Source organism: Tursiops truncatus, chromosome 20 (assembly GCF_011762595.2).
Source record: "Tursiops truncatus isolate mTurTru1 chromosome 20, mTurTru1.mat.Y, whole genome shotgun sequence".
NCBI classification, from domain to species: Eukaryota; Metazoa; Chordata; class Mammalia; order Artiodactyla; family Delphinidae; genus Tursiops; species Tursiops truncatus.
The window spans coordinates 25,916,205-25,924,672 of NC_047053.1; positions in this window are offsets into that span (position 1 = coordinate 25,916,205).

Sequence of the window (8,468 nt, forward strand, 5' to 3'; positions counted from 1 at the left end):
CCTTTTATGAATTCATCAGTAGAGTTCTGAAAGTGCTTATTCATTCAGTTCAGCATTATAGTCAGTTACCAGAAACCTGTACTTGTCAGAGCCTTTTCCATGAATTCCTTGAAGACGAAACACTTGTTTTGTTTTGTTTTGTTTTGTTTGCGGTACGTGGGCCTCTCACTGTTGTGGCCTCTCCCCTTGTGGAGCACAGGCTCCGGATGCACAGGCTCAGCGGCCACGGCTCACAGGCCCAGCCACTCCGCGGCATGCAGGATCTTCCCAGACCAGGGCACGAACCCACGTCCCCTGCATCGGCAGGCGGACTCACAACCACCATGCCACCAGGGGAGCCCAAGATGAAACACTTTTATAGGAACAATTTTGCAGAAGCATCAGAGTACACACAGAACTGTCTGTAAATGACAAAAAACTTAAAAATGACCACGGTTAAAGATTTGATGAAAGTTCATAATAATGCAATTGACAAGGAAATTTAGTTATTACTGAGATATACATTTTAAAGTAATAACTAGACTTATGACTTATAACATTATACCAGAACATATAAGATTTTTAGAAATTTCATGTAATGTCTGAAACATTTATATTAACATCTTTCCATACAAATAACCAAAAGAAAGCTTAGTATTAGTTTTTTTATTGTTGTTGTTGTTTTATACAGCACGTTCTTATTAGTCATCAATTTTATACACATCAGTGTATACATGTCAATCCCAATCACCCAATTCAGCACACCACCATCCCCAACCTACCACGGTTTTCCCGCCTTGATGTGCATATGTTTGTTCTCTGCATCTGTGTCTCAACTTCTGCCCTGCAAACCAGTTCATCTGTACCATTTTTCTAGGTTCCACATACATGCTTAATATACGATATTTGTTTTTCTCTTTCTGACTGACTTCACTCTGTATGACAGTCTCTAGATCCATCCACGTCTCAACAAATGACTCAATTTCGTTCCTTTTTATGGTTGAGTAATATTCCATTGTATATATGTACCATATCTCCTTTATCCATTTGTCAGTCGATGGGCATTTAGGTTACTTCCATGACCTGGCTATTGTAAATAGTGCTGCAATGAACATTGGGGTGCATGTATCTTTTTTGAATTATTGTTTTCTCTGGGTATATGCTCAGTAATGGGATTGCTGGATCATATGGTAATTCTATTTTTAGGTTTTTAAGGAACCTCCATACTATTCTCCATAGTGGCTGTATCAATTTACATTCCCACCAACAGTGCAGGAGGGTTCCCTTTTCTCCACACCTTCTCCAGCATTTGTTCTTTGTAGATTTTCTGATGATGCCCATTCTAACTGGTGTGAGGTGATACCTTATTGTTGTTTTGATTTGCATTTATCTAATAATTAGTTATGTGGAGCAGCTTTTCGTGTGCTTCTTGGCCATCTGCATGTCTTCTTTGGAGAAATGTCTATTTAGGTCTTCTGCCCATTTTTGGATTGGGTTGTCTGTTTCTTCAATACTGAGCTGTATGAGCTGTTTATATATTTTGGAGATTAATCCTTTGTTGATTCGTTTGCAAATATTTTCTCCCATTCTGGGGGTGGTCTTTTCCTCTTGTTTATGGTTTCCTTTGCTGTGAAAAAGCTTTGAAGTTTCATTAGGTCCTATTTGTTTATTTTTTGTTTTTATTTCCATTAATCTAGGAGGTGGATCAAAAAAGATCTTGCTGTGATTTATGTCAAAGAGTGTTCTTCCTATGTTTTCCTCTAAGAGTTTTACAGTGTCTGGTCTTACATTTAGGTCTCTAACTCATTTTGAGTTTATTTTTCTGTATGGTGTTAGGGAGTGTTCTAATTTCATTATTTTACACGTAGCTGTCCAGTTTTCCCAGCACAACATCTTGAAGAGACTTTCTTGTCTCCATTGTATATCTTTGCATTCTTTGTCATAGATTAGTTGACCATAGGTGTGTGGGTTTATCTCTGGGCTTTCTGCCTTGTTCCATTGATCTGTGTTTCTCTTTTTGTCCCAGTACCATATTGTCTTGATTACTTTAGCTTTGTAGTATAGTCTGAATTAAGGCAGTCTGATTCCTCCAGCTCTGTTTTTTTCCCCTCAAGACTGCTTTAGCTATTCAGGGTCTTTTGTGTCTCCATACAAATTTTAAGATGAGTATTTCTGGTTCTGTGAAAAATGCCATTGGTAATTTGATAGGGATTGCATTGAATCTATAGATTGCTTTGAGTAGTATAGTCATTTTCACAATATTCATTCTTCCTATCCAAGAACATGGTATATCTCTCCATCTGTTGGTATCACCTTTAATTTCTTTCATCAGTGTCTTATAGTTTTCTGCATATAGGTCTTTTGTCTCCCTAGGTAGGTTTATTCCTAGGTATTTTATTCTTTTTGCTGCAATCGTAAATTGGAGTGTTTCCATAATTTCTGTTTCAGATTTTTCATCATTAGTGTATAGGAATGCAAGAGATTTCTGTTCATTAATTTTGTACCCTGCAACCTCACCGAATTCATTCGTTAGCTCTAGTAGTTTTCTGGTGGCATTTTTAGGATTCTCTATGTATAGTATCAGGTCATCTGTAAACAGTGACAGTTTTACTTCTTCCTTTCTGATTTGTATTCCTTTTATTTCTTTTTCTTCTATGATTGCCGTGGCTAGGACTTCCAAAACTATGTTGAATAATAATGGTGAGAGTGGACATCCTTGTCTTGTTCCTGATCTTAGATGAAATGCTTTCAGTTTTTCACCATTGAGAATGATGTTTGCTGTGGGTTTGTCATATATGGCCATTATTATGTTGAGGTAGGTTCCCTCTATGCCCACTTTTTGGAGAATTTTTATCATAAATAGTTGTTGAATTTTGTCAGAAGATTTTTCTGCATCTATTGAGATAATCATATGGTTTTTATTTTTCAATTTGTTAATATGGTGTATCACATTGATTGATTTGCATATATTGAAGAATCCTTACATCCCTGGGATAAATCCCACTTGATCATGGTGTATGATGTACTTAATGTGCTGTTGGATTCTGTTTGCTAGTATTTTGTTGAGGATTTTTGCATCTATATTCATCAGTGATATTGGTCTGTAATTTCCTTTTTTTGTAGTATCTTTGTCTGGTTTTGGTGTCAGGGTGATAATGGCCTCATAGAATGAGTTTGGGAGTGTTCCTTCCTCTGCAATTTTTTGGAAGAGTTTGAGAAGGATGGATGTTAGCTCTTCTCTCAATGTTTGATAGAATTCACCTGTGAAGCCATCTGGTCCTGGAATTTTCTTTGTTGGACGGATTTTTAATCATGGTTTCAATTTCATTACTTGTGATTGGTCTGTTCATATTTTCTATTTCTTCCTGGTTCAGTCTCAGAAGGTTGTGCATTCCTAAGAATTTGTCCATTTCTTCCAGATTGTCCATTTTATTGGCATAGAGTTGCTTGTAGTAGTCTCTTAGGATGCTTTGTATTTCTGCAGTGTCTGTTGTAACCTCTCCTTTTCCATTTCTAATTTTATTGATTTGAGTCCTCTCCCTCTTTTCTTGATGAGTCTGGCTAATGGTTTATGAATTTTGTTTATCTTCTCAAAGAATCAGCTTTTAGTTTTATTGATCTTTGCTATTGTTTTCTTTGTTTCTATTTCATTTATTTCTGCTCTGATCTTTATGATTTTTTCCTTCTGCTAACTTTGGGGTTCATTTGTTCTTCTTTCTGTAGTTACTTTAGGTGTAAGGTTAGATTGTTTACTTGAGTATTTTCTTCTTTCTTGAGGTAGGAATGTATAGCTATAAACTTCCCTCTTAGAACTGATTTTGCTACATCCCATAGGTTTTGGATTGTTGTTTTTTCATTGTCATTTGTCTTTAGGTATTTTTTTCTTTCCTCTTTGATTTCTTCAGTGACCTCTTGGTTATTTAGTAATGTATTGTTTAGCCTCCATGTGTTTGTGTTTTTTACCTTTTTTTTTCCCGGTAATTCTTGTCTAATCTCATAGCATTTTGGACAGAAAAGATGCTTGACATGATTTCAATTTCCTTAAATTTACTGAGGCTTGATCTGTGACCCAAGATGTGATCTATCCTGGAGAATGATCTGTTCCCACTTGAGAAGAAAGTGTATCTGCTGTTTTTGGATGGAATGTCCTATAAATATCAATTAAATCTATCTGGTCTATTGTGTCATTTAAAGCTTCATTTCCTTTTTTATTTTCATGTTGGATGATTTTTCCATTGGTGTAAGTGAGATGTTAAAGTACACTACTATTATTGTGTTACCGTCAATTTCCTCTTTTATAGCTGTTAGCAGTTGCCTTATGTATTGAGGTGCTCCTATTTTGGGTGCATATATATTTATAATTGTTATATATTCTTCTTGGATTGATCCCTTGATCATTATGTAGTGTCCTTCCTTGTCTCTTGTAACATTCTTTATTTTAAAGTCTATTTTATCTGATATGAGTATAGCTATTCCAGCTTTCTTCTGAATTACATTTGCATGGAATATCTTTTCCCATCCCCTCACTTTCAGTCTGTATGTGTCCCTAGGTCTGAAGTGGGTCTCTTGTAGACAGCATATATATGGGTCTTGTTTTTGTATCTGTTCAGCAAACCTGTGTCCTTTGGTTGGAGCATTTAATCCATTCACGTTTAAGGTAATTATCCATATGTATGTTCCTATGATCATTTTATTAATTGTTTTGGGTTTGTTTTTGTAGGTTCTTTTCTTCTCTTGTGTTTCCCACTTAGAGAATTTCCTTTAGCATTTGTTGTACAGCTGATTTGGTGGTGCTTCATTCTCTTAGCTTTTGCTTGTGTGTAAAGCTTTTGATTTCTCCATCGAATCTGAATGAGATCCTTGCCGGGTAGTGTAATCTTGGTTGTAGGTTCTTTCCTTTCATCACTTTAAATATATCATGCCACTCCCTTCTGGCTTGTAGAGTTTTTGCTGAGAAATCTACTGTTAACCTTATGGGAGTTCCCTTGTATGTTATTTGTCATTTTTCCCTTGCTGCTTTCAATAATTTTTCTTTGTCTTTAATTTTTGCCAATTTGATTACTAGGTGTCTTGGTGTGTTTCTCCTTGGGTTTATCCTACCTGGGACTCGCTGCACTTCCTGGACTTTGGTAGCTATTTCCTTTCCCATGTTAGGGAAGTTTTCGACTATAATCCCTTCAAATATTTTCTCAGGTCCTTTCTCTCTCTCTTCTCCTTCCAGGACCCCTATAATGCGAATATTGTTGCGTTTAATGTTGTCCCAGAGGTCTCTTAGGCTGTCTTCATTTGTTTTCATTCTTTTTTCTTTAGTCTGTTCCACAGCAGTGAATTCCACCATTCTGTCTTCCAGTTCACTTAACTGTTCTTCTGCCTCAGTTATTCGGCTATTGATTCCTTCTAGAGTAGTTTTCATTTCAGTTATTATATTGTTCATCTCTGTTTGTTTGTCCTTTAATTCTTCTAGGTCTTTGTTAAACATTTCTTTCATCTTCTCCATCTTTGCCTCCATTCTTTTTCCGAGGTCCTGGATCATCTTCACTATCATTATTCTGAATTGTTTTTCTGGAAATTGCCTATCTCCACTTCATTTGGTTGTTTTTCTGGGGTTTTATCTTGTTCCTTCATCTGGTACATAGCCCTCTGCCACTTCATCTTGTCTATCTTTCTGTGAATGTGGGTTTTTTTCCATAGGCTGCAGGATTATAGTTCTTCTTGCTTCTGCTGTCTTCCCTCTGGTGGATGAGGCTATCTAAGAGGCTTGATGGGAGGGACTGGTGGTGGGTAGAGCTGGGTGTTGGTCTGGTGACCACAGCTGATTAAAACTTTAATCCACTTGACTGTTGATGCGTAAGGCTGGGTTCCCTCCCTGTTGGTTGTTTGGCCTGAGGCAACCCAACACTGGAGCCTACTTGGGCTCTTTGGTGCGGCTAATGACAGACTCTGGGAAGACTCACACCAAGGAGTTCTTCCCAGAACTTCTGCTGCCAGTGTCCTTGTCCCCACAGTGGGCCACATCCCCTCCCCCCACCCCGTCTCTGCAGAAGACCTTCCAACACTAGCAGGTACATCTGGTTCAGTTTCCCCTGGGGTCACTGTTCCTTTCCCTGGGTCCCAATGCACACACTACTTTGTGTGTGCCCTCCAAGAGGGAAGTCTCTGTTTCTCCCAGTCCTGTCGAACTCCTGCAATCAATTCCCACTAGGCTTCAAAGTCTGATTCTCTAGGAATTCCTCCTCCTGTTGCCAGACCCCCAGGTTGGGAAGTCTGACATGGGGCTCAGAACTGTCACTCCAGTGGGTGGACTTCTGTGATATAAGTGTTCTCCAGTCTGTGAGTCACCCACCCACCAGTTATGGGATTTGATTTTACTGTGATTGCACCCCTCCTACCATCTCATTGTGGCTTCTCCTTTGTCTTTGGATGTGGGGTATCTTTCTTGGTGAGTTCCAGTGTCTTCCCGTCGATGATTGTCCAGCAGCTAATTGTGATTCTGGCCTCCATTAAATTTTAATATGCATAGGGGACTAAATCAATATCTCTTAAATACCTTCTACAGGTAATTTGCCCTCTCCTGTTTTAGTTTATTGCTATTTATAATTTTAGTTGCACTTTGTTTCTGTACATGCATTTAACTATTTCTTCCCCACCCATCCACTTCGCCTCTAACCTCTCTGTTCTCTTCTGTGGAACTGCAGTCAGAAATGTTTTACTTTTTCAATGTGTCTTTCATGTCTCTTAATTAATCATTCATGTTTTCCATTTCTCTATTTTTCACTGTTGCTTTCTGGGGAATTTCCTCATAACCACCTTCTTATTCCTCTCTTGAACTATGGCAGGACAGCTATTTTACCTCCTCTTTTAAGCTTTTAGTTGTAGTGACTGTTACAGTTTTCATTGTAGAAGGTGGTTTTGTTCTTTTCGTAAATTTTAAAATTCATTTATCTTTTTCTTCCACTTCTAGACCTTCTTTTACCTCTTATATTATCACAAATACACATTGAATAATTACACTCATATTGGTCTGCTATCTGTGGTTCTTTGGTTCTGATAATCCTGTTTGCACATCTGCTATCTCTCTGACATGGTGAGTTGTTTCCTCAAGTCTTTGTAACTTCCTTTTTGTACATGCACCTTCTGTGGGTATTGTTTTTCCTTGGATAATTTCATGTGTCATAGCTGCGAAACTGTCACTGGTTTTGATTTTGACAGGGTCCCAGGCATTTCAATGGTCCTTTGTGTTAATTTATCTCCTTGCAGCTCCCATACAGTTGCAGGTAATGTAAATTTAATTTCACTCTCTGGCATAGGCTTGGGGTGTGTTTTCTTCCAGTTGCCTTTTTGTTTCTTTCTACCTAAAGCTTCAGGAAAAGCATGAGGTTCCTCGAGGTCTCCATGGTCTACAGTCTGGGGATTTTCTGGTTACATTGGAATGAAAGGGACAGCTCTTAGAGGACCTAGGCTCCATGAAGAAGTCTCTGGTCCAGATTCCCACCAGCTATTGTCCAGTACCACATCTTTAGTCCACGTGTGAGTATTAGAACCTTAATCTCAGCCCTAAGAGCTTTCATCTGTTGTGATTTTAAGAAGTCCCCCAAATACATTATTTGTCTCTTCACCACCTGCCATGTTGCTAGAAGTTCCTCTAAAGAGTATTTTTCACAAAGGAAACAGGCTAGCCTATTATAATAGACAAGTCCTGAAAGAGAACATGTCTTTCTAGGCCCCCTTCCAACCATCTTCCCGACTTTTGCCCCCAAATAAAAATTATTTCCTATATGATTCTTTTCTTCATTAGCTGTAATAAAATAAACATGGTTATAAGTCTCACCATACCCCAAAATATACACATTTACCTTCTGAGTTTGGTACACTTTTAAATGCATGTAATAAACACAATTTAAATTTCTTGCCTTACGTCTTATATCTTGCATGATGCCATATATACTCCAATGCTTGTCTTCCTTAATCACTTGCTATAAAGTGATAAAGCAGCAGCTTCATCAAAGCACACCTTTAAAATGGGATTCCTTGACAATATTTGAAAATACTTCTTAGCCAATGGTTTTTGAGACAATTGCTTTTTTTTCTCAATATATTTTTTATTTTTTAAGCTTGTCAACCAGGTCATTCTTTCTTTTTTTTTTTTTTTTAACATCTTTATTGGAGTATAATTGCTTTACAATGGTGTGTTAGTTTCTGCTTTATAACATAGTGAATCAGTTATACATATACATATGTTACCATATCTCTTCCCTCTTGCATCTCCATCCCTCCCACCCTTCCTATCCCACCCCTCTAGGTGGTCACAAAACACCAAGCTGATCTCCCTGCACTATGCGGCTGCTTCCCACTAGTTATCTATTTTACATTTGGTAGTGTATATATGTCCATGCCACTCTCTCTCTTTGTCACAGCTTACCCTTCCCCCTCCACATATCCTCAAGTCCATTTTCTAGTAGGTCTGTGTCTTTATTCCCATCTTACTCCTA